The 27,669-nt window shown below is 44.2% G+C and overlaps 1 protein-coding gene across 3 annotated transcripts in view; it reads right to left on the minus strand.

The window, feature by feature from the left end:
• The window catches only part of LOC118504064 (diacylglycerol lipase-beta-like), a 38,319-nt gene that overhangs the window by 9,916 nt on the left and 734 nt on the right, over positions 1-27,669 (minus strand). For 2 of the 3 annotated variants that reach the window (XM_036038100.1, XM_036038101.1), the window contains exons 2-3: positions 26,268-27,161; positions 17,808-18,002 (exon numbers count right to left, since the gene is read on the minus strand). The gene's annotated coding sequence lies outside the window, so the exon portion shown is untranslated. The remainder of the gene's footprint in view (positions 1-17,807; positions 18,003-26,267; positions 27,162-27,669) is intronic. The other variant, XM_036038102.1, reaches the window with a different exon arrangement.

Genomic DNA, 27,669 nt, shown 5'->3' on the forward strand with positions numbered 1-27,669 from the left:
GCGAACAAATGTCCTTGAACGATGCTCGAACCACGCTGACGGTAGTTCGGTTAAACCTCAAGCCCGCCCGAACACATGTGCCGGGGGAGGAGGCTGTAATTCACACACGCCGGGTTGGAGCACACTTACGCTGCCGGGCGAGCAGGAAGTGTCACGGTCAGAAAAAGCGTGGCAAAGAACTAAAGACGCTACCCGATGGTTGAAAGGGCGTTGGTCAGAAAGGTCGTCGTCGGTGTAAGAGCCATAAACAATCCGGAGAGGGCGAGGGAGCGGGAGGCGGAGAGAGGTCACGGGACGCCATGGTCGGTGGAGGAAATGCAAAATCAAAATGGCATGCAAGTTCGATGGGTTTATGTATGCTGCCGGCTGGCCGACGGCTTACCTTAACCTTTACTTGCCTTTTTAACGCCCGCATTGAACTTTACACCATGTTAATGATGTTAACCCTTCAAGGGGTAGCCCACTCCATGCGCCGACTACATGAACACTTGTTCTGCGGATTATAACCACTTGATCTTCTCACTGGAAAAGGTTAGGCTTTATGGCGCCTATATGTATGCAATCTACTGTTTTATTTAACAGTTGAAAGAATTTTGTGACAAATTTCGAAACGAGATCCCTCTCGAGGTTTATAATGCAACTAACGATTTGCGATAACAATAACGAAACAAAATCACATTCGAAACCATTCCAACCAAACAGTCTTCAATTGGTTGTAAACATCTATTAGAATGTTCTTGCAACAGCACTTGCACAGCCAATCAGCCATCGTAAAGCGTCTGAATATTTTCACCATATTTCACATTGCTACCGTAAACCTGTAATTTGACAACCTGAATCTCAAAATGACATAACGAAGATTGAAGCGGTGATACAAAATTAGCAGTTTGGCCGGTTATTTTTGCTAACTAAAGAGAAATGAGCAGAAATAAGAGAGAATCGAAAGAGAAATGAGAAAGAAATAAGAGCGAGCCGAGAGAAATAGGAGAGAAATGAGAGAGAAACGAAAGAGAGATGAGAAATAAAAATCGAGAGATAAATGAGAGCGAGTCGAGAGAAATGGGAGAGAAATGAGAGAGAATTGAGAGGGAAATTTGAGAGAAATGAGAGAGAAATGTGAGAGAATCTAATGAGAAAGGAGAAAGAGAATCGAGAGAAAAATGACAGAGAATCGATAGAAAGTGGAGAGAAAAATAAGAGAGACTAGAGAGAGAATCGAGAAATAATCAATAGAAAATCGAGAGAAAATCGAGGGATAATCGAGAGAATCGAGAGAAAAATTAGAGATATAAGAGAGATGCAAGAGAAAGAGAGAGCGAGAATCGAGAATGAAATGGAATCGAAAGATAATCAAAAGAAAAGTGATAGTGTATCGAGAAAGAAATGAGAGAGAAATGAGCGAGAAATAAAAGAGAATCGAGAGAGAAGTGATTGAGAAATAAGAGAAAATAGAGAGATAAATGAGAGCGATTATAGAGAGAATTTAGAGAAAATTGAGTGAGAATCGAGAGACAAATGAGAGAGAATCGAGAGAGAAATGAGACAGAAAGGAAAGATCTCTCTCTCATTTCTCTCTCATTTCTCACGCGATTCTCTCTAGTTTCTAACTCGATTTTCTCTCTTATTTCTCGCGCATTTTTCTCCCATTATTAACTCAATTCTCTCTCAATTTTCTTTCGATTCTCTCTCGATATTCTCTAATTTTTCTCTCGATTCTCTCGCAATTTTCTCTCAATGCTCTTTAATTTCTCTCTCGATTATCTCTTGATTTTCTCTCATTGCCTCTGGTTTCTCTCATATTTCTCTCAAATTTCTCTCTCATTTCTCTCTCGACACACTTTCAATTGGCTCTGAATTTTCTCTCGATTTTCTCTCAATTCTCTCTCATTTCTCTTTCGCTTCTATCTGACTTTTCTCTCGATTCTCTTTCAATTTTTTCTATCGATTTTCTGTCATTTTTCTCCCAATTCTCTGTAATTTTTCTCTCGAATCTCTGTCATTTTCCTCATGCCTTTCTCGATTCTCTCATTTAATTACAATCCAACATCAATTTGATTTACTCAGCAACGCTAAAAGTTTCTTCAAATTACCTTCCAATGACTGATTAGCGTTTTACAAAATTGCATACCTACAGGCGCGCACTTCTGCAACAAAGCTACCATGGATAAAATTGTTTGTTGGTATTTTAAGCTACATTTTCCTCAGCATTGTATAAGTAAATGCAGTTTCCGATGCAAAAATAGAATTTGCAAAAATAATTATAATATTAAACAAAATAAATAAAATCGTCATAATAATATTCTTGTAAGTAAAAGCTAACAAAACGCTGGGTGCAAAATAGCGCCGCAGGTTGTTCAACAATGCGTCCCACTCCATCCATCCTGTCACGCTAATAATGTGTTTCGCTTTCATTCCATCTTCCAATCCCACTATGACCCTTCCCCCCACACTGACCCACTCTTCCTGGACCACGTGTGCAGCCAAGGATTGTGCGCGCCTCAAGTGCAGTGCGGGGCAGCCTATTGACTTATCGAACTCTGTTTGGCTTTTGCTCGGTACACTGCAAAGCTAGCTGTGTTGTGTTACCGTCCGTCCGTCCGTTGCCAAGGACAAGGTGGTGGCATACAATAGGTGACCCGAACGATCTAGGGTTTCTACCTCTGCCCCTTCTCACACCTTCACCCCATCATCCACTTGTCCGGCAGCCTGAGTCAGCCTTTGGCACGGCTCGGTTATTAATTTAGCGACGCACAAGATTATTGGTCTCCTTAGACTTGGTTTCCCCCAGCTCTCTCTCTCTCTCTCTCCTCTCCACCCACCCCCCTACTCCCCCAGCACACCCACGGGCTCAGGGAGTTGCAATTTTGTGGTGGTGTGGGGAAATTTTCTCATCTCCGATCGATGGTGCCGATATGACCGTGGAGCTTTATAATGGGCAACCACAGAGCAGTCAATTATTATTTCTGTTTTTGTTGTGCGCTAGCCGTTGCATTTTCCCCTATCTCCCGTTCTCGGGGCCGGGTCAAATTCCCCAGCGCTCGTAACAAACACGTGCCCGGCAAGTCTTTCGAGCCAACGTGCTGCTCAACAACAGGTGTAAAAGGTGGCGAAGGAAGCAAAAAAGTAATTGATCACTGAAAGTGGAAACGTGTTCCGGTAAGCACATTGCGAACGTTTCGCCACTGATTCTGTTTGGCTTCGATTGAACGACAGTTTTTAGAATTATGAATCGAAAGTTGATGTTTGAGTTAATTTGGAGAGCAAATGTCACCAGTTTATACACACAGAAATGGCTTTTCCTTCTGATTTATTTTTGAATGGCCTTAAAGTTGCATCACTATCCATTAATTAGTCAATAGTACCATAATCAGCCAGGAGAATAAGGGAAAACTATAAACTTCCTGGAAGAAATATTCTGGTTAAGCTCACAAACTTGTCCTAGCAATGTAAGGACAAGTAACGGATGGCAACGAGAGCACGTCATGGAGCTTCCAAACTTCTAAATTTACCAAGGCATCTCTCTGAAGTTCTAAAATAATTCCTGGTGAAGCTTGCATACTTGTCCGAGACATCACGGCGTTCTCTGCAATAACTTCTATGACGAACCTTAACCGACATTGTCCCCAAAGGAGACTAGACACGTGAATCTTGACACAATTTGACATCAACCTTATCCAACAAAAATAGAGACTTTCGCTGACCAGTTTGTCTAGGCAACTAGAGAATATGGAAAACCGCGGATTGCAAAATTTAAAAGGCATTTTTACCGTCGTATCACGACTCCCACTACGAGGATATTCAGAATGTCTTACGTCGTCCAAAATGATCTTAAATCTTCTCTTTTCTTCTTCTTTGGCCTAACCTAACGACCTCTTGGGTTTTCTTCTTCTTCTTTGGCACTTCAACCTCGAGAGGTCTCGGCCTACCATTTCTGGCTTTCTGTGACTTAATTTTACCTTACGGCCTTACCTCTTGAGTCATGCCTGCCATATTTTGGCTTATTAGACTTATTGATACCACAAAGTGGCCAAGTCATTCTTTATTGCGGGTGAGCGATCCGGATGGGATTTGAACCCGGGTCCAGCCGTATGAAGACCGGCGCCGTTGTCGCTACTCCACCGGGCCTCCCCAAACTAATCTTATAATCTAATATAAAAATTGGGAAGGAGGACTCCGCAAAATCACGTCCGAACGTCGTAACCCGAAAGAAAATCTTTCGAAAAAGTTAACTCGCGCAAGCTGTGAATCTAATCTGTAGTTGGAACTTAACAAACCTTTAACAAACACTGACTAGAGGTTAAATCTAGTGCAAGACTCCTGAACTTCTAGGGATCAAGACTGACTTTTTAGCAAAAATGAACTATTTTTACTCCCTTTTAGGGTTCAAAATAGTTTCATCATTTGGGCGTGATCGAATTGACCACATTGACCACTTTTAGTGATTAATTTTTTGACTTTCTTAAACACAGCAATACTTAAAACGTAGCTTCTTTAAAAAAAAAAGTGCAACATCTGCCGTGCAATATAGCAAGAAAGAAAGAGCGATTAAAATACATCATGCTCCTTCCGACTCCAACCTTGCCGTGAAAAGAAATCACTTAACACCGGCAAAGAAAGAAGGTACCTCTACCCTAGGAAGCGCATCATAAAGCGAAGCGACCGATGTTATCTTGCTGCTGCAACATTAACGCTTACAAGGCAAACCATCACACGATGGTTACACGGCTCAGAAAACAAAACACAACAGCATGCAAAAACCAAAATCCCCCCCCCCCCCGCCCAAAACCTCCTCCAAGAAGGAGGATTCCATTCGGACGCTTTACGCAACGCAATTAAGAGAAGAGATTTCCCTTCAGCCGGAACGCGAAGAAGAAGTTTGGTTCCCCTTGATCGGTTTGCCCATGGACGCCAAAACGGAAAGAGCATATGATGACCTGGCTGGACGGAGATGAAGAAAAACAGCCACCACCAGGCTTGGATAATGATCTAACGGCTCGTACTACGCCCTCCGCCATCGTCGTCTGGCGTGTGAGCGAATTCATCTACAGACATCACATAGCACATTAACATCGTCCACATGCGCGTCCGATGCTTCGGCGAGCAATTGATGAACTTTTATTGTCAGTAGGAAATCGGTCCGCCCTGTCCTTCGCTGCACGGAGCGGCGCACAGAAAGGTTCAATGAGGTCTCAGCGCAAGGTTGCGTTTGCGCAACGATCGGCGATGCGTCGCGATTGATCTTGTGACTCACCGCAGCACCATGTGGCAGCTGTCCTTAAAAGCGATTTAATAATAAACATATAAAATAAGACGAATTTAAAAGATAATAGCGAAACCTTAATAAGCGAAAACTGTGATACAGTTTACAGTGATACATTTAACAAATATTTGGAAAGGTGTGTCCAAAAACCACCGCATACCTTGAAGGCGCACGTGTATCGCAAAAAAAGACTATCCGATCGAGGGTTCTTTTTTATTTTGCTACATTTGTTTGCATCTCATTAGCTCGGTTTAAACGCGCGTGTGTGTGTCGGTGTGTTTTTTTTCTATTTGGTCGCAGATGGAAAACAACATTCCTTCCCCAGACGTAACAACAACTGGCAAAACAGAGGTTTGTGATGAACAAACCAGGAGCAACAGCAACAACAAAAAAACAATCGTGTCCATAAACGCATCGCCGCCTGCACCTTCCGATTGAGATTGAGTGTAGCGACCGATGGTTACTTGCAAAAACGGGCCGTCTACAGGAACTTAACTTTTTGTTTACCCAACAATTTGTGGCTGTTATTTCTGGCTTTCTGTGACTTAATTTTACCCTAGTAGTAAAGTAAACAGCCACGGGAAGGCGCACGGGAAGGCGGTCTAGATAGGATTTGATCCCCGGTCCTGCCGTGTGAAATTATATTTATTTATAATTTCCATTAGTAAATATAACAATAAAAATTGGTTTAAACAGTCATTTTTGGATTCATTAACTGGATTAAATCCTGTTAAGCTGGATAGTAAGAGACTTTCTGGACGAGTTTCGATATCTTCTACATGTAAATTGGCCACTGCATCTTGAGCGATGTTGCAAAATTTCCGAAAAAAATTAAATTTTCCCTGGCAATTGCCCACGTAATCTTGAGGTGAGTTCAAAAATCTCCTGATGACCAGATGTCCCTTGAGGATGACAATGAATCCCCAGATGAACCTCTTTACTCATCCTCAGCCATGAGCTATCAACAGCTGGAATACTACGAATTTGCCATTCGAAACCAAGCGACGAACGTTCCCGGAAAGAACGGCCCTAGATATAAAAAAACAAACGATGTCCCAATTGTCGTCATCAGTTGCACTCACTCTGAAACCCGAAAGCCGTATTGCTGTGCACATGTACCGTGAGCCTTATTAATAGCGACGCAAAGATGTCCATCCAAATTTAGACACTGGCGGCTGGCTAACTTTCCGAGAAGCACTTAATTAAAATAATTATGTAGATTGATGTGTCCCACCAAGCTTACCGCCAGCAATCCTATTTTCATCGTACACACTGGACAGAGTAGATCTCTGCGGGGATGTCCACCTGGCCCGAGTAGCATAAACAACTTTTTCCTTGTTTTTTGGTGCTTTAAATTATTTTCGAGCCTTAATGCTTCCAGGAAACGTCACTTGTTGGTTGGGCCCTGCGTAAGCAAGACATCACAACCAGCCCATCGTTAACCCGCGGGTCAAGCGTTTAACTAAGTTTTTTTTTTTTGGAACAATTTAAGGCGTGCTGTGCGTCCACTTTTGTAGGATTTATTCCCCGTACACGGTTGTGTCACGTGCGAATCTACGGCAGATTAAGTAAGGCAAAACACGAACCGAGCGAGCCTAATCGTGCAGCTGAAATTACCAAATTAGAAAGCAGTGAACTTTACGAGCTTACCGAGCTGCGACATCAAAATGGCAGTAAAGAACCACCTCCAATTTCACCAACACCACCAACGCCAAGAGGTTGGAGATTAACGAGGACTGCGAAGATAACCCGGTGCCGTCGGCTCACCAAAAAGTGGTAAAAGAGTTTCTTATCCAACAACCCCTCGCAGCTAGGTGTCGGGTGGCCACTAGGGGAGGGGCAGCTAGTGTCAGAAGCGCGGGTTTAGTGGGCGATTGCTCCAGCTTCATTTGGCTCACAAAAAAACGGGGCGAAGCTTTTTGTGGTTTCAAAGGGCAATTAAAATTATTTCGCCTGTTTGCAGTTGATGGAAGTTACAGATTTTGTATTTCAGCTATTAAGCTTGTTTTTTGCCGAAAAAGTAGATCATTTATCCCTTTGTGCCTTTAGGTCAAGTGCACTTAAGGTAGTAACGTTTAAATGGTTTTGTTTGCTTCTTAGGACAGTGACGTCATAACCTTACCTAACGATCCATTCGGTAAAGTTCTTCTAGGGCTTGCCTTCAATCCTTCATTTTTTTCAATACTTTAATAAAAATACTGAAGTACTGACAACTTATGGAGTCGCCTTAAAAATGTCATTCATGAAGCAATTTTAAAAGTAAAGATTGCATACTTCCAGGCGCTGTGAACCGTAGTGTATTTATCCCTCAGAGAGCTATTGCTTGTATAAAGTTTATGTAAAACATACATTTGAAAGTGTTTTCGTATTTATAAATTCGCCAAAGGGAAATTCTATATTTTAGGTCGCCCTTAACGCTTGTCTTCTATAGTAAAGTCTCCTAATCGATGCCTTTTCGCTAGGAAATATCACATGAAAACAGGATATGAATAATGGATTAGACTTGGATTTGCGGTAGATTTGCCTTCAAGAGGATGCTGGAGAAGATAGATCGTTTGACGATAATTATTCTCTATAAGTTTCACAATGAGCCAAACGTTCCTCACTCGGAACCAATCGAATATTTGAGTTCCAAATTCCAAATCTCGATTGGTGGACCATCTCCACCGATTTTCAGTCAAATCCGGTGAAGCAGCTAATCACAAAAAAATTGTCATAAATTTAAAATTCCATCAAAACCCTTTTTAAGTCCCGCCAAAAACTCCTGCTGTATAATTTTCAAAATCAAAGTTAAAAGAGAATTATATCCCTTCAAGTGAGAAAAGCTTCTTAAGGATGTGAAAATAAAACCCATCTGACGCCACATCACTCAAGGGCAGCGTTTAAAAGCACCGCTGACTCAAAGCCCCCGTGTGACGTTTGTTGGCGAGGGGGCAAAGAATAGAAAAAACCCCAACCAATCAACCAGTGCGGGACTCCCGGGCGCATCGATTAAACTCACCTGAAGCAGTACATTGAATATTCATCACAACGGTTGTCCGGAAGCTGGGCAAAGTTTTTCGACTCGATGATCATGCTTCGATCCTGGGCGGTACGCCCCGTGTTACGGATCGGGGCTTTAAAATAACCCCCCCCCCCCCCCCCACGCCGCCGTACCCGTTAGGAAAAGTGGTTTCAATGGAAAGCGGTGTGCGTGTGTGTGCGTTGGAAAATTTCGCACCCTCGCGAAACCACCAATCGCGGCAGCGGTGGGCTGGGTAAATGTAAAATAAATCACTCGGATTTATTCAACGAGCAATAAATATTACCCCGGTCCGGTCGCAATATGGGTGGGCAGCAATTGCTAAACGAGAGTCCCACTTGTCGATTTTGATTGTATAATGTGCGCTGTGTTGGGTGTGTTGTTTCACAGGAAATAGAACACATGACTCACAGGATAACGCGTAACAACAACGGACGCGACTGCGTTTAATTGGAACCATATATCCCGTAGATTCCCACGATTTGTCTCTGTGGGCTGTCCCCATGAGATGGGAAATAAATTATTTTACAACACAATCAATTACTGATCGCTACAACTTCATCTATTCTTCGTGTAATGGAGCGTTCTTAGTCATAAACATGTCTATTTTAAGAGAACCGGAACAACGTCGGATCATTAGGCTATCCGTTGACAACTACACTTAGCTCATTATTAAGTACTGAGCACGATGGACTTTTGTGAGAGGAATGAAGGCAACATATCGATATCTCAAACATCAAAGTGAAGAAATAGAACATCAAGCTTCTTATTCTCCTAGTGCAACCTTGTTAAGTAGCAATAACCAAACAAGCATCTCTTCCATGACCTTAGAGATCCATGGGACATTCCGGATTCTTACCGACGAAACCCCTCTGTCGTTAATCATCGTAGTGAGGGTTTTCGGGAGTCTTAATGAGACTCTCTTACCTTTCTACGGTCCGCTCTTCTACAGCCGCGATCTGGAATGCTTCTTCACAGAGGTCATTGCGATCGTTACAGTAAAAAAGCCGGGATTTCCGTGTTCGCTCGGTGGCCATCTTACTGAGCCATTGGACCGCACTCAACCGTCGCGTCAGACAACTACCTCAGGTATTACCATACTGTTTCCAAGATTGACTTCGTTTGAAAATCGACAGGTTCATACATATAAAAATTTGGAAGCTGATGAACAATAATTTTAATTTAAAAAGTATTCTTCGCTTCAGTATTTGGCCAAGATAAATAAAATAAAAATATTTAAAAAAATCGGTATCACTCTAGAAACCTCAATTTTGGATCAAATGAAAAGTAAACAAAACAGTTCCTTAACAATTAGATTTTAAGCTCTCGAACATAAATTTCCGAGGACGGTCTTAACACACCAGTACTGGAGATCAAATCTCATCCGGGCTCCGTTACCCCGAAGTGAGGATTTTTGTGTTGTTGAGAACTTTGAATCTGTGAGACCTCGCTGTTCCTCTCTTCTGTCTATGGTTACATGAAATAGTGAGGACTGACTATCCAAGTAGGTGGTATCAAAAAGTTTAGTTAGTAAGAAATGGCAGGCTGGAGCTTAAGAAGGCGTTAAGTAAAGACGAGAAAGAAAAAGAGACATCAAAGTCGGATAAGGCACTCACTAGAATGCGAGTAGAAAACAGATTTCCATTGACTGTTCCGAAACGAATCAAATCAATCTATCCTACTATCAGCTTGAAAATGCTCCCCAACTATTCCGCACCATCCACCATGCTGCAGATGGTCTTGCAAAACAAAACGAAAATCACTGCCTACACGAAAGACGCAACAACAAAGCTGGCAAAAAGCGGGCGAGCACGTACAGCATCGGCACCGACTTTGCCATCCGGCAATGTGCTTCCGCGCCCACGGTACCGACCCGCCCGGGCATGTGTGTGCGGCATGCGAAAGCAAATTTGCCCACGTTTGACGTCAATCCGCACCGGTCGGGCGTTGCCTCGACCGGAAACGTATTTCTCTCTCTCTGTGTGTATTTGTGTGCGTGTGTGTGCGTGGTTGGAATACTGTGGATGAAGAATCTTCGAAACTGTCTGATCGCACTCCCGAACGACCCGGCACAACAAATCCGACCTAAGATGACGCGCGACGCGAATTTCGGTAAGTCATCGTGCATTAGTTCCACCGCGCTACACATCTGCAAATTAGCCGACAATCTTTGGGGTCGGATTTCGGAGCGGCAACAGTATGCACCACACACAATCAAAAACAAAAAAGGAAGATGAATCTTTCCAGCCAGATTCGCGCGGGCACCCAGGTGTCCCAGGCTCGAAGGTTCGAGCACTGGCACCTGACACACGCACGTTAGGCGAGTGAGTGAGTGAGTAGGGCTTGCAGCGACACACCGTGCCAGGCCGCCCAGACCGCAGCGATGAGGGCACCGGTGCACACACCGAGTTGCAAAAGACGTCAAACAAGTTACGAGAGAGCTCATTGGGTCAGGGCACTCCACTGAAAGATTTGCACGGCCGTATACCGTGCTGGGGGGCGGGTAGGCGCAAGGCTCAACTGCAGCTGCCGCACGGTAGGGAAACCTACTTTTGCTTCTGTGATCTGTGAGGTTCTTCTAGGTCAGAGGCGTGCAAGGTGGTGTTAGACATGCCAACCAACGGACCTGGGATCGTCGGCAGGTTAAGGGACAAGCGTGCGACAATTCTAGACAGTAACGGCCGTTTGTACGTGAGTCGATTCAAAACTGCCCCCCCCCCCCCCAGCAGAAGTTTCCGTCGAAGGATGCGCCATTGCCGCACGATTACGAGTGTCATCGATGGCAGAGATGAGAGCAAGGTCGGCATGGAAAGGGTAAAAGAACATAATCGAGCGGGGCACACTGAAGAGCACACTGAAGACTAAACAACCCTAAAGTGCGCACCACAGGTACCGATGGTCGATTTCAGATGGCCGATGAGTGATGGTGCTTCAACAGAAACAACTCGCAGCACCATCACACATCCCTATTTGGAGGCGCAACCTTACCACTTCAGCGACTCATCCTACTCCGTGTACCGAGGCACGTTCGGTGGTTACTCCGCTGACTGGCCATCATGTCTCGCTGGTGGTTTGAAGCATGTGAAATTGAGGGGTTTCGCGCCATAATTTAACACTCACTCAAAGTGTTTGTTTTTTTTAAATTAATTTAAACAATTTTCAAATTTCATTTCTATTATCATCATCATATCATCTCAAACGAATGTTTTTTTTTTTAAATCCCATCTCGCCGATATTAACCGAATATCTATCGAATATCTGTGAGTTCCCAACTGATCAGCTATCAACAAATCACTCACGGTGACAGCTCTTATTAAGCCAGCCCCATTTTTGGTTTACTACACTAAATGATACAATGTAGTTGGATAATCAGTCCTCACCATCACCATGGAACAACCCAGATGGGATTTGAACCCCGGACCTGCCGACTGAAGACCGGCACCGTTGAGGTCTCTACCACCGGGCCGTCTAACGTTTGTCTCGAAAGCCCAGTCGGTGTATTCTTAAATCTAAAGGTTGGAGTTTTGCTCGATAAAATTGCGCTATAGATAAAGGGACCTAGACCTAGATAAAAGGACCAGTACAATAATTGTTTGATTTGTATTGCCCCTAAAGGAGAGTTTTATTGTAAATTTTAGCTTGGCTACGAGTATCAAGCTTTGGTGCTCCAGGGCACGTGAATGAACGAAAATGAACACAAGTGAGTACCGTCGTCAATCACTTCCAGAACGATTGAGGTCAGTAATAGTTCATTTGAGTTAAATAATATTTCATTTCAATTTTCTTTTTATCTGAAGTTTTTCCAAAATGTTTAAATAATTAGGACTTTTACAGCAAAAAATGTGCTTATCAAACATACATATAGGAAGCAAAACAGAGTGCTTCAGAGCTCGGTATGCTCCACTCGTTAGCAATATCTGTAATTGACAGTAAATTAATTAATAAAATAATTAAACGCCCGTACCGCGGGACCTATACCGGGCAGGGGCACGAGAATGAGCTACGATACACCAAGCTTCAACATTCATTGAACTGTTTGGCATAACGATGCTGCTGCTGCCTTCGGAAAGCTTTGCCTTGAAACTTTATTTGCTTTGCCGTGTATTTATCAAACAGATTTGTACGGTTTGGTTTCTGCCTTCCGCACAGCTGTTTTCCTCCACCTCCACCCCTGTTCGGAGGGGGGCGCTTATCGGCCGGTATTAGGGGTGCGTATCTCTGTGTCTCTGGACTTCTGGAGAGAATCGGCACCCTAAGCTTGTACCACAAAAAATAAAAGTCCATTTCATTGTTGCGAACGCTGTGTGTGTGCAGACAGATTTGTCAAAATTCGTACAACCGAACGAACGAGGAAGGGCTCGGTGCCGCAACAGTACGCGTCCATGTTTGCTTGGGCAACAAACGTTTACAAGAAAAAAAATTTCAACACACCGTACAGCACCCGGCAGAGGACCGATCAGGCCCCCCGTCAGCCCCGGCTGCCAATCTATTCAGCCGGTTGAGCACTTTGGTCAAGGTCAATCGTAGTGACGCCTGGCGATGTTCGGCATCGTTCGTCAACGACGCTTGTCGATGCTGTTGGTTTCATTTTTGTTCGTCTTTTTAGGGATTTGTTTCTCTCTCTCTCTCTCTCTCTCTCTCTCTCTCGTCAAAACGACAACAGTTGAGCCATTTCGCTCGGTCAATGAAGTTTCAATTTCAACCCGGCCCCGGCTGTCAAATGTCATTATTAAGCTACGAACGCCACTTTGCAGCGGACGGGTTTTGCGAAATTAAACGTCACGCAAAGAACGTTCTCTGGCGCGGGGGGGGGGGGGGGGAGGGTGGGGGCCGGGGAAGTCATCGTGGTGGCCAATAATTGTTGCAAATTACCCCGGAAGAAACATGACCAACTGAGGGGGCACGGTGCGTGAGGGATCGATATCCGGCGCTCGGTTGAAGCGTACCGGGCGGTTCCTTACTTAGCAACCGCACCACGTACCGCGATCCCTACGCTGCCAGACGTTAATTATTCACCAGCGCAGCGCGGCAGCGAAATTCTCGAGACGCTCCAATCAATCAACGGAGCATCGGGCTGAATGGCTGCATCGACCACGCTCCCTAGCCCGTATGTGGACCGAATTCTTACATCCATTCAAGAGCGTTCACACGACACTCCATTGAACTATCGGTGCGGATATGGTCAAATATAGGAACAAAAATCAACACCAGATCGATACCGGTCTTGAGGCCTTTCGAGTGCAAGAACAGCTAACTTAGAGATCAAAACAAAAATTCTAAATGCACCGTTGTTAAGCATATCAAAAATAGTTTTAAAATAATCATAAATCTTTCAATTTTTCTATAAAATATAAAAAGTAACACCTCTATATTCAGATGCGCTTTAAATGAAGTTTAAAATAGTTAAAGAATAGACTACGATGGTAATGATAGACAAAATTTCACATGATATTGTAATAGAATGTGTATTTTTCATATTTTTTAAATGTTGTTTGTCTTGTATTTAGAAGACTTTTGTTTTCTAGTATTCACATCCAGCAGCATCCATCCAGTACAAGTTCTGACAATTGTTTGGCTTTACTTGGCTGGAGACGCCCAGTACTTTAACGGATTAAACAAAGTAATACAGATTTCAAATCAAAAAATCCATTTTTGTGCATGCTTTCTTCACTCTATCGCTAAAAAAGCGTAGAAGTAAGGAAAGTTGTGGTAAATTTTTTTAAACTTTAAATAGTTAAATTTCGACCACATTTTCTTCCCGGTCGCTCCCATAGTGCAGCACACCGCCAGACTATGACGTCGACCAAGCTTCCTCGTCGACCACGTGATAGCTTAACAAAATAACTGACCTGTCGCACGTCCCCGGCTAGCACGGCACAACGTTACACTAACGGGGCGTCCTCGTGGGCGGAAGTCCCGTTGCAGGAGCGCTGGCTACAAACCCCACTGTTCCGATCGATCCACCCTACTCTTGCTTGGCAGTCTCGTATCGATAGATATAGCTCGTCAACGAGGCGATGACGGTGGTCCCGGCACGTCTTACGGTGCGGGTCGAGAGTTGCACGCACGTATTAGCGTTAATTTACAGTGCTGGGCACGAACTAATGTGCTGCTGCTGATGTGAATTTAATACCAGCTCTGCGAAGCTGTACGCCGGAGGAGGAGATCGAGGACTCTGAGCAGTGGAAAGAATTCAGTAGCAAGAGACAATGATTCTTTGAAAATTAAGTTTGGCAGTAAGATATGCAAAAAAAAAGAACACGGAACGACACAGAAGGACACGAAAGGACTTCCGGCTTCTTTTTATCAAATGATATTTGATGATGATGTCAAAATAAGGATCGTGAAAAATTTGCTGAAAACGGCATCACGCAAAAAAATGTTTTTAATTCAATAAAGATTTTAACTCACAAGAATTTTACCTGCAGCGTACTGTTGATAGCGTGCTGAATTTGGAAACTGCTGCCACGACTCTAATCTATTCTCTCTCTCTGTTAATTGTAAGACACGTCACACGTGCAAATCAACGAAAATAGATGGGCACACCACCAAATCAGTAGCCGGGAACGTTATCAACCCAACAATGACGCCCGATAACGGACCAACGGATAACGCAGCCCAAGTTTGCCTGGCGATTCGTGAACCAAAGCCGGATAAAGGTACCCCCCCCCCCTCCCAAAAATCCAACCCAGCTAAGCACTAATATGAAGTTTGTCCCCAAAGGGTTCTTGGGAAGAGCGGAATTTTCGAGAAATCAGCAACCGAGCTGCTCAACCATCAAATCTTGGCCACTTTTCCTGGCGGGTCAATCTACGACGCTACGCGCGCGCCCCTTAATGAACTCAATTGACATGGGAAATTGGTGGACTGCAAAGGCTTGCAGCTTGCTCCATCACCCCTCCCCCCCCAACACAATGATAATTTATTGCTCAACATGCACTTTATCGTGCGATGCATGTGGTTGCGCACCATCTTGATCGTTTGTCTCGCCGCCACATCTCGGATGGGCATTTTAATAAAGCAATTGCCGGTACTAGCTGCATCATGTGGAAGCAGGGTGTGCACTAGCTTCCAGGGCCAGGAATCTGCCCAATGACGTGTGATGATAATTTGCCATTTTACAACCAAATGGGTTCGAGCCTATTTACACCGACGATCGATAATGGTGCTGGGTATTACCTCGTTTGCAAGGTACTTCTGTACAGCGGTTGTCGGTAGGCTAGGAAGAGTTCTCAGACAGATTAGCAGGAAAAGAATGAATCACTATGCTCCTCGTGCGCTTGTTGAGGAATCGAAACAATCAAAGTACACATAGAAAAAGATGACATACATGATTCTGTTATTTGAAGCAGCGGTGTAAGGTTGGTGGTTATTACTCTGCTAACAGAGGTATTTTGCATCTGTTTGTCTGAAACAGTAAGTTTCACCGAAGTTCACGAATCAGAGACGAAACCGAAGCGCTACAAAGCCGGGAAAGTCTGTGGACGTCTGTCAAGCATGGCACGCCCGCAGTAGAAGGTCAAAAGCTGGATCAATTGTCGAGGTGAAATGGCTCGAAGGCGACGAAAAGGCACGAGCTACGATTTTGCTGCTGCCTGAAGACAACCAGTTCGGTATAATGCGAGTGACGCAAACGGCCATTGTCCACCAGGGTTTCGTTACTGAAACAGATGTGCGAAGCAAACGAAATTATGCAGCGCTGGAAAGGATCTAGGCGAAGATACCATGGTGGCCTTTTATAGATGATGCTTTCCCGTTTAACCTGATTAGAGAGGAATTGCTGCACGAGGTAAGCAAGCAAAACCGAAATTCAACCGAAGGAACGGCACTGAAAGCTGCCGCTAGAATACCGATCGTTTGCTACAGCTGGAAGCTGCAGAAAGTAGCGAGCGACCGTTGGGAATGCCGACCTGGCGGTACTCTGCTAACAGAGCTGTGTCCTGTGAGCTACTGAGCTTTCCTTGGAGCTATCAGATGTTCGAGGTGGACAGGTAAGCGAGAACTCTGAGCTCCAGATGAGCAAGCACTTACCAAGAACTCACATAAGACATTCAGTTCGTCTCAGTGAACAAACGAGCTCAACTAGTCAGTCTTAAAGAGCTTTTTGGCCTGATACTACACCTCCTTAGGTTATCGATCGGAAGTTGACTGTTATTTAGCAACTCCCTGTGCAGAGATAAGAAGTGTTTTATGGACTGATGGTTGTCCGGTGTCATTTCTCATGACGTGAATAACCCCACTACTCACAGCAGGTGTGAGAGAGAAAGAGAGTAGTTCAGTTTATCATTATAACTAACTAATGAGGATGTGCCCGAGCCTTTCCAAGCCGATCTGTGACTCATTATCTATAGCTGGTCATAAGTACTGATACGATCAGATCAATACATCTTGATACCAAATCGCGTAATATGACAGCTTTGTGGTTCGAGCACGGTAATTCAAAGAGTCATCCGAACCTGCACCTTTAATCCATAGCTATTTTGTTGTGGGGTTTTTCCAAGGTAACCTTCACGGTGACATTAAGTTCACGTCCGGGACCACTATGTCGCGTACTGACACATAACGTTAGATGCTTTATCCAGATTCCAGGACGACTCTGCCGGGCGCTTCTTGTAAGATTAACGCAAGCGTTGCTCTATTCCAGTGATCCAGGTGAGAGGTGACAGAGGAGTAACCATTTTAATTAACCGCAAGCAAGCAATCAAAAACAAAAATACCCTTATCGCGCCGGACCATGGGATTTCCGCGCACTGAGTAACCTTACCGTGTGCAAATTAAGCTAACCATCGGCCGATGGTGAACTGTGGACAGAACACATTCTCCATGGTTATGGCGATGCAAATCAACCAGTTATGACATTAGACTGGCGCTGGTGTTTGCGGCTATTATTCGTTCGTAGGACCTCGCACACCACCCTATCCGACCCCCGGGTCGGGTCGAGGAAGGGGATGTACTCGACGCTATTAAGCTGACCCTTAAATGATATGCTTCGATGCCGCCGCTCTACGTCCGTCCAATGTCCAATGTAATCATTGTGCACCTTTACGGTGTACGGGGCAACCTTGATGGCCTGATGGGAGCAGAACTTACTCACGAGTAAATTACTGCACCAAAAACAACCATATTTCCACATAAAAGCTTTTTCGCATATCGCGAGGAAAAGTTTTGCTCTTCAAATGACGCAGCTGCGGGGGCAAAGCGGAAACGTTGAAGTATCCTGTACGCCACACGATAACCCTAAACCAGCACCGCCCGATAACTCCCAGCCCTGAGGTGAGGGAGAATAATGGAACGGGTAATGCGTTTATTTGTGCAAAAAAAACATGCTAATGCCGGCCCAGCTAGCGGAAATCGCTAATAAGTGGTGAACTATGACTTATCGTTGCAAATAATACGGCTTAACCACCGCACCACACGCGGGAACAGGATATACTCTCGGGCACTAGCTAATTGCGGATGGAAACGTTTGGAACGATCCAGGCTCCAATTTGCCCGTGCAAAAGCTAGGGGCCAAAGCTAACTTACCTTTACGTTTTTTACTGGTAAGATACCAGACTGGTCAAATGAATGTCGCTACTGATGCGGAGCACCGATCTTGTCCTGTTGCACAAAGGTGGCGGCTGTTCGAACGCATCGCACACATCGCTTCAGCTCTTCCGCTACTAATCTGCACGGCAAGCTGATCGTGGCGGGTTTCGTTTACTGTCGCACATAGGAAGGCTGGAGAGAGAGAGAGTAAAAGGAAAAATTGATTGTTACAAAAAAAAGTATGAAATATTTGTTAAAACGTTTGGATAGTTCATCAAATCTAACCAGGCCGTACGCAATTGCGGTTCGGGAAGGACCTTGTTGCAGAGGCGTCGATCGTTCATTACATGACCTAAATTGGCTAGCGGCTCGTTAAGCTAAGCTAGAAGAAATTCGCGTAGGACAAATGATTTGAAAGTAGAACGATGGTTGGTTCGAAGTTCAAGGTTGGATACTGATCGTCACAAGAATAAGTCGTCAGGAACTGCTCTTAGTCCCCCTCCATTGAGCGGACTGTCTATCCAACTATCAATTAAGAATAGTAAGCCAGAAATAGCAGGCAAGACCTAAGAGGTCGTTATGCCCAGAAAAAGAGAGAGAGAGAGAGAGAGAATCAGCTCTTACATTGTCTGAGATAGTCTCTCGGTCCTTTATAGTCCTGATATTGAGTGGGAGCAGCTGTATGTGGTGTATTATGAGCTGCTAAATGCAAACGTTAAACTTACTGTTGGCAATTGCGACAAAATACTATCTCAATCGTCGAAGCTCATAGGATTAGATTGAAGATCAGTCCGACGAAGGCAAAGTAACTGCTTGCCGGAGGTTCTGACTGTGATAGAGCCCGCCTCGGAAGCAGAGTATCAGTTGACTTCGGATAATCATAATGATTCAGGGGAATCGTGCCTACTATGAGCTCTTCAAACTCCTGCAATCCAGAGGACTCCAGCAACACACGAAATCCACAATATATCGTACACTGATACTTCCGGTAGTCTTCTACGGGCACGAGTCTTGGACTGTGCTAAAGGAGGACGCCAATGCACCTGCCATTTTCGACCGGAGGGTGCTCGTGGAGTGGAGCAAGAGGCGTAGAGGAGCATAGCGAGCTCGTTGGATGGATCAGTCCGATCCGATCTGTCGGAGATCGGATACAGCCCTGAGCTCTCGTGGGAACGGAGAGCAATCTCAATACGGCTATACAGACGACTAAACCAAACTTTGAACTGAAGGACTTCTGGCTTTAGAAACTCAAAGTAAACGACCTCATGTTAATCCCACAAAAAAGCAGGAGTAAATAACTTCAGTTAGAAATAATTATTTTATATTTAACTTTCAAGGGTGAGAGAGAGAGTCCGAGGCGTTAAAGTTTTAAAGGCATAACATTTGCAATTAAATTTTGAAACCAAAAAAATCCCGAATCAAAGCACACAACATTCCGAAACGCAAACCATAAACCCTCGTACTCTCGCCTACTCGCTCAGCAATTAAACGGGAAAGGAGGAAAAGCCCTGATGAAAATGTGACCAGAAGTACGTGCAAAACGCAAACGAAAAGAAAGGAAAGGAAATATGTAAAATAGTAAAAAGAGGCGTGTTGTTTTGCCCCCTCAATGCATTCCAACTAGCAGAGAGGAGCGCGCGTGTGTGTGTCGACCGGACATTCAACAAACGGCGAACTGGACTGGAAGCGCGTAGGTTTTCCTTTCTATGGGCGATTTAATTTTCCAACCCTTTTTTTCGATCAGGAGCTGTGTTTAACATTTTGGTTTTGTTTGCTACTACCTTGCTTTTATTTGCACATGGCGTATCGTTCGTTTTTGTGAGGAATTGCGTCCTCTGGCGAATATCGGCGCAGTTTCATTTTCAACTGAATTTTATGTTTTTTTCTTCAAACACACGCTAAATTTGGATAATTTTAAATTGAATTAAGATATTCTATTAGGTTACATATGCTTGAAGAATGTTGAAGATGAAGATTATGCTTAATGTTGATAAGTCGAACTTTCCAAACATTCAGTAGAACATCCTGTAGGCGATCCGTGGCCTCTTGGTTATACGTACAGTCCATTACCTCCAACAACCAACGATCGATTCGCATCTGAATCGGAAGACTCTGAGTTTGTATTTGCACTACCCCATGTGTGATACAGGTAAAAGAACGTCCGAGGGGAAGTTATATTTAATACAACATCACATCTGATATCGGAATTCAAATCTGGATACTGGGAACTGAGCTCGAAACCACAAATGTAACACGACTCCCAACCGCAGAACCTTCTACTCCAGGTATGCTTCCTTCCACAACTATTGGGTAACGTTTTATATCGCGTATGCGATTGACTTTTCCGCCAGTCCCTCGTGGACATAAATCTATGGTCCGTATGTTGCGCTGATGTTTTATAGGAGTCGTTACAAACGTACACGAGAACAGTACAATGACTTACACTGGACACTGGTCCGTCATCCGAAACTACTACGTTCGACTACCAAGACCCTAGCTACTACGGGGTTCAGCCAATGCATACAAAACACACCACCTACTCCAGCCGTGCTTTTCCCCCGTCACTACTTCCGTTCACCCTTCCTCTGCCCACCACCACCACCACCACCAGATGGCAGGCACAAGAGCTAGATGTCGCTGAAATTCCGCAGCAATTTCAACACACCGCTACTCTACTGTTCGGCTTGCGCAATGGTGCGCATTCTTCACGACCAAATGGAAAACAAGTTTGTTTGGTGTTTTGTGGCCACCTGAAGAACACCACCACACCGGCGTACTAGAATTTCGCCATTTATGTGATGGCATATAGCTAGGCTAGGCGCGCGTTGCCGTACTCCCTCCTCCCGTTTCCTCAATGTGTGCAAAGTTCCGAATGCGTTTGGTGGGAAGAAGACATGCATTCGACCGGGCACACTGCAGTTGCGGTGAAACAAATGCAGATGCAAGGAAGTGACGAATTTTTCCCTCGGTACTAGTGGTGGGAAAAACAGGAATTCCAGGGGGGAATCGAAACTTTGAATCCCAATCCTTATAGGGATGATAGGGATCGCAATGGAATCTCAATCGAATCCCAAAGGAATTATAATCGAATCCCAATCAAATTCCAACGGAATCCTAATCGAATCCCAATTGAATCCCAATTGAAACCCAATGAAATCGAATCCAAATCAAATTCCAATCGAATTCTCATTGAATCCCAACCAAATATCAATGAAATCCTGAACGATTCCCAATGGAATCCTAATCGAATCTCAATGGAATTCTTATTTAATCTCAATCTAATACCAATAGAATCCTTATTGATTCTGTCACTTAGGATCCAATCCGATTCGAATTTTTCTAAGGATCTAAGGATCTTCTAAGCTTTCGAGTCCTGAATCTCCCAACATTGCTTGGTCCCCAAGATCAGGACGTGCTGGGCTGGAAGTGAGCGTTTAATACAGTTAGAAGTAAGGGTTCCATAGCCATCATTTTTTATGAACAATGCAAAAGAATGAAATTGCAACAAAATAAACACTAATTACTTCATTACTAAAATATGAAACTAAAATGCTGCTTCAATGACTAGTACTACCAGTTTCCCAATCGATGGCGCTATCGCCATTAACTATTTTAGTCAGATCAGTCAGATTCGAAGTAGTTGTCTGTCAACAACGATATTGGAGCAGTTACAGTTAAAAGGCACTACATTTTCAGTAGATCTTACACTCACAATGTTTGGTTTTTCTTGGCTTTTTGTTGACCATTAAGAGGATACTGGATGGGTCATTATCACTATAAAATCCGCCTCATAACCATCACACGAACCAAGATACTCTGATGAATAAACCACAGTAACATCATCAGGAATTACCAGAAGGAAAGACAATTTATCATAACCCAAGCGATGCCGGCAATGAAACACAGGCACAGTTTGATGTGCTTTTGATGACATCTTCAGCAGCTTCGCGAGTGTAATCCAACCAATCGGTAAACCATCAAACAATCCCACCGGCTGGGTGGGGATTATTTCCACTGCGACGCTTACTTAATGCAATGCAAATTTGATACTGCTACCGCGTGTGATGAGGTGCGTTTCGTTGCTGCTTCTGCGAGAGATCGAAGTCCGGACGATAAGCGTCGGTTGATTCACTTGATTCGCACGCAGAATGATGTGCTGCAAATACACAACTTCAGCGGGTTTATGTAGTTTTGCCTCGTCATCGTTAGCTCAACCATCGGGACGTACTGTACTGGCAGGGATGTGGAATTGTGGACACCATAGATTACACTCACGATAACCAATAACCATCACGATGCTAGAGGGCTCGAAAGGATCGTTGTACGTTGATCTTCAACGCGCCATGGTATGGTGGTGTGATAAGGTTTTATCGTCTTTATCAGGGGTGTGTTAAACATAATTCCACCTTGTTACCACATCGATGGTATGAGAGATTTGTTGAAAGTGTGCTTTTATTTAATTCCAGGAAATGGGATGGATAACCGAGCGACGAATGTTAGGCCCCGTCGTGTGAGAGTATAATGTTATCTGGGGATTTTGTCTTGTGTCTTGTGTCCTACAAGTTTATAGGGTGTTTTTGTATCCTAAAAGCTATATCTCTATACTGACAGATTCTGGAATGTTTGCTTTGAATGTTATGGCCCGCGAATCACAGAGGAGCACCAGCAGCGTCCAGCGGCATAGTTTTTATGGTAAAAAATCCGATCCATCGAAAACTGTAGGACTTTGAGGATTGTAAACTTCAGATGCTTTTTCGCTTGCCATATGCCTTTGAGGAGTCCAGCTCCAAAATAGAAGTATACTGTCAGTAGCTAATTCGTATGATATCCAGCTCAACAGAAGAAGGAACGACAAAGGACAGACATATTTAATAATATTTTACAGCATAGAGTACATATTTCAGATATCAGTTTAATTTGGACTGGCTATTGGGGAATGGGGCCCTCTTGCGATTGTTGCACGTGGGATCGTCACTCATAGAAGGCAAACTTCAGTAACCCTAAGGGAACAACTGTCCGGTAGAGTTCCTGTGAATATCCAAGAAACATTTCCTGTACATCAGCCAACTGTAGGCATGAGGGAATCGTCGTACATAGAGAGCAAGCATCACGATCACCAAATGCTAGACAATTTCAGTCAGCATATAGAGATTCCCAGGGCAACACCTTGAGGCAAGATCCGGTAGAGTTCCTGTGGATATCCAAGAAGCTATACAAGCTGTCTGCCACGATTACTTCCTCAAACAATCATGGGAATAAAAATATGCTTAATTTTGTTAAATCATCTGTCACCATTCAATCGATGCTTCAAGTTCATCAACTAACGTATGATAAACAAAGACAAAACAAATAAAAGCTCCTTTGCCTGTTTGTAACTGACAATGACAAACAACGGTTTTTGACGATTAGTACTTTTCGAGGCTGATGCTATATCTCAAATGCAAACCAATTGGGGTGAGGGGTTTGATGACTAACAGCGATCATCACCCGGACGGAAGCATGGTGGACACATAGATTATAGCTTGTTCGTTTTTTCTCTCTCTCTCTCTCTCTCTCGCAACTCCCAACCTCAAGTGCCAACCACCACTGGCCGCTAATAAGTGCGCAAACCCTACAAATGGTAGTGGTAGTGAATGGTACAGCGTACAGTACTAATACCATCCCAGCCTCTCAACAGCTTCATCTCGGCCGCCTTTAACGCCACGGTGATGTAATCCTACGGTGGACGTCCGACGACGAGCAGGCCGGGCATACACTTCCAATTCGGAACGATCGTACGATCAAAGCTAGTTGCCCAAAATGTCTTCTGATTCCGCTTTTTCTGGAGGTTTGTTATTAATTTAGAGCAATGTGAGGGGACACTGACTACGCACCGCGTCATACTTCCAATGTGCCACACTGTAACGCACTCTAGAAAATCTCACACGCGCACACCTCATCGAATTCGCGCCGTGTAATCGATCTGGAATATCGCATCAGTGTCCAGCATTCTGTTTGGGAAGCAGACAAGCATTATTGGTGCTTTGTAGTTGCTCTCCGTCAACTACACGGAAGTACCACACTCGAGCCTAAGGCGATAATTAGTGTTTCTGGTACGTGCGCTAGTAGATGTGTCACTGTCACGGTGGCACGGGCACACGGATACGTCATGGGAGCGTGGATCAAAGGTTCGCCACTAAGTGTGTGGGAACTGGCCGTTTGTGTCCGATTGTGTATTACTGGCAATCCAATCTAATGCTCTCCATCGGGCATCGTACAGTGTGCATCAAAAGTGTTGCGAATAATAATATATAATAATATAAGGATCAGACCAATTTCCCTATGATAATGATATTTCTCTAGGTAAATTCGTTCATTGGAAAGTTGGAAAGACCACTTATAATTCAGATCAATTAAAAAAGCTTTTAAAGTATTTTTTTTCTTGTGTATAAGGTGGAATTATTGGCAAACAAAATATAAAAGGTCGTTTGCAAATGCTTATAATCCCACCAACAGACAAGCGTTACTTTTGCCGTAATCTTTTATTGCTCCCTAACTCCCCGGGGACAACCGAGCCTTGAGCTGCCCCGTTTCTGGTTTTGTCTGACTAGTTCCATCCTAAGCCACAATTCGTTGAACTCCAAAACCAGACTACCTTCAGCCCGTTGCTGTTAATTCCAGCGCATGTGCACATACAGCATGGACACGCTTCCTTTGCCTTTCCAGTACCGAGCAGTGAGTTTGCAGTTCCTTGTGTTTTGTGGGTGAGGAAGAGGGAAGGGGGGAGAGGGGGAGGGTGCTTTATGCGATCGGATAGTAGTATGCTTTTTGCAGGCTTCTGACCACAGGAAAAATAGAAATAAAAAAGGGAAGGGAAAGCGAACGAGAGCCAGAAAGAGAGAAAGAGAGCGAGAGAGACGGAGATCGAAAAGGTAGAAAACACAAACAGCCCTAAACGGCACAAACTAGTTATGCGTTTGAATGCATGCTGCACCGGTTCGTACTAGCAGCTAGCTGCACAGCATAAAAGCTTATACAACTACATTTGTAGCTGTTACCATCAACCCCCCCCCCCCCCCCCCCTGGTCCAACCGTACCAAGGAAGTTAAGGTTGCAATGAGGTTGCGAGCGGCTCGCGCGCGTTTGCGACGATCATCCACGATCATGTGTGCAGTTGTTGTTTACCAGCCCCAGTGGCAGCGTGCAGCAGCAGATAACGTGATAAGTTTCTAGCATATTGGGAATAAAAATTGAGTACTCATGAACCACTTAGAAATGAGCAACAATTAAATTGACTTTCGCCTTTCTTAAATTAAACGAGTACACGCAACGCATTTCCTCAGTTTGCCACTAGTTCTACATAACAAGAATGTTAAGAATGTGTGTATTTAGTTTTATTTGTCTGAAAACTAATGCTTGTTCAAATAGCTTATGTAGTCAGCTAGTTTATAGAGTCATTCGTCTGTCTTGTACAGATCTTCAAGATGTACAGATCTTCAAGATTTCCTGAAACTATTAATTTCGACTCTGCCATACATCAACTACGGCAAAGAGCCCAGAGGTTAGAAAACGAAAAAAATCTCAACCAACAGCAAATCCTCATCCGGATTAAATCAGGACCGTTTAGCCATCAGGCCACAAGAGCTGGGAAAAAAAAACATTTTATAACCAACATAAATTTCTTTTCAGGACGCTGACCATTTTTATATATTTTTATGTTTTCAAAACATTATTGACTCTAAAAATCTTGGCAGGGTAAGGTACGGAACTGTCGAATAATAATAGACGAATTATTGCATATAGCTAAAACATAAGGTAAAATGCACATCAACTACGTGATCGATAAAAAGGTACTTTGGATGAATTTCTGGTGCGTTAGTGTCGTATTTTTTACTTTAGTGCAATTTTGAGACGATTCAATGGTAGTTGTGGTAGCCGAGGAGGTCTTCCTCCTCCTCGGCTCAATAAGGATTTGTTCAGGAATTTCTATCAGGATTTGTTCAGACTATTCGAGGTTGAAGTGCAAAAGAAGAAGAAAAATTCGACAAAAATAATAAGGTGTTAACTGCATTTTAGCCGCCAAATCGTTCAAAATAAATGCAAACAAAAAACATTGGGCCCGAAAAATCATCTTCGGAAGACCTCCCCAGTAGAGCATAATTTGGCAGGAAATTTTACCATCCGTACCACCCCCCTGACCGAACATACCGGAAAAGGGAAAAAAACTCTCGCCCTTGTGGATGTCGCCCAACGCGAACATGTCGTTGCTACCGTTGTGCGCAACACTGTTAATCATTACCAAATTGAGTCTTAGATCGGGAGTAGTGTTATCAGGCAAATAAATGTGGGAAAAAGAAGTCGCATTCGTGTTTGCATTACAGCTACTGCTAGCTTTACGATGATGAATACTTTTATTGGCATTTATTGCCAAGAGTTTGGATAGTACACATGTTGCTACAGCATCACATCCGCACTTACCTGCACAATTATTTGTTCTCTCTCTCTCTCTCTCTCTCTCTCTCTCTCGCTCTAGCTACACTATTGGGTCGGCTGCGATTTTTCTTTCTCTCGCTCTCTCTCTCGCTCCCTTCTAGTCGTTGTTGTTGTAGCTTATGTTTGCAGCAGCACTTGAAATGGCTCTTCTACGTGCGATCTCCTAACACTGTACGGCCGCGATCACTTTGCTTTCACTTTGCTTCAACCAATTTCTTCCTACCCCAACAACTGGTTACACCGGGTACAGGTACACTATTGCTCTTTTCCCAACACCGCCTTTCCGCACCTACTTTTCGTTGTTGCCCTCCCCGCTCTCCCCTTCACACACACACACACGCACGCAAACACTCTTTGCCACCTTTCGTTTACACACGCTTTTTTTTCATCACTATTTCCATTCGCTTTTCACACTTTCAAACATACACACACGCACTTGATGCGTACAGCATTAGATTATATTTCACCGCACACACCAATTTCGGTTACCTTTTTTTCCTCAACCTCCCTCCAAACCACTACCCCAACTGCTGTACCGGTTTTCTTTTGCACGGTAGTTGGTGCACACTTTTCCAGAGCCTAGCGGCGCACCCGAGCCCATCTAATGCGCGCTACACTACTTTTACTTCTGCGGCCAGCTTTTCCTTCGCTGTCCGTGAGGGCGACCGTGTGTGCGGCGTTACAGCGTGCTTTTGACCCCACTCACAAATTGCCTCCCACTCCAAAAAAAAGCGTGCGGCCCGACAACTCTACGCGATCATACCGAACCGTTACCGAAGCGTTACCGAAGCGTTAGCAGTGCGGTTTTTGCTTCTGTTTGTTTGCTGTGCCAAGGTAATAGGCCGCCCGTTTCAACCTAAGCGTAACGTTGATTAGCATCTGCCAAAAGAGAGCGAGAGAGAGAGAGAGAGAGGGAGAGGGTAAGATAGATATGCACTAATACAATTGTAAAAATGCAACAGAAAGCGTCTACTAGATCATGTTTGTTTTTTCGATTCGTTTCGTTTCGTCGTCCAATGCGAAATTTGATTGTTGTTCTTGGCAACGCAATGACGCATCCTCGTACAGTGTTTGACAAAAAATGTGCCGCCGATCGAGATGCAAAACAACAATAAGACGTAGATTGCTTAGATCGTTTAAGCATCAAGACGAAAAGGATACCTGTAAGGCGATCTTGTGTGTGTGTGTGTGTGTTTTTTTTAACTGTTGCCGTAAAATGTGCGATTTGTGCGTGCTGCCCGCCCTAGCTAGGCCCCAATACACTGACCGGGCGCCGTCTAGCGAGACCCTGGTAGTCGTCGCCGTCGCCGCCCGGTGACCTCGTTTGCCATTCCCCACCGTTGCTTTTTCCATTCACGGATTCGCTCAGTTTTGCAGCAGCTAGCGT

This window comes from Anopheles stephensi, chromosome 2, assembly GCF_013141755.1.
Source record: "Anopheles stephensi strain Indian chromosome 2, UCI_ANSTEP_V1.0, whole genome shotgun sequence".
In the NCBI taxonomy this organism is placed as follows: Eukaryota; Metazoa; Arthropoda; class Insecta; order Diptera; family Culicidae; genus Anopheles; species Anopheles stephensi.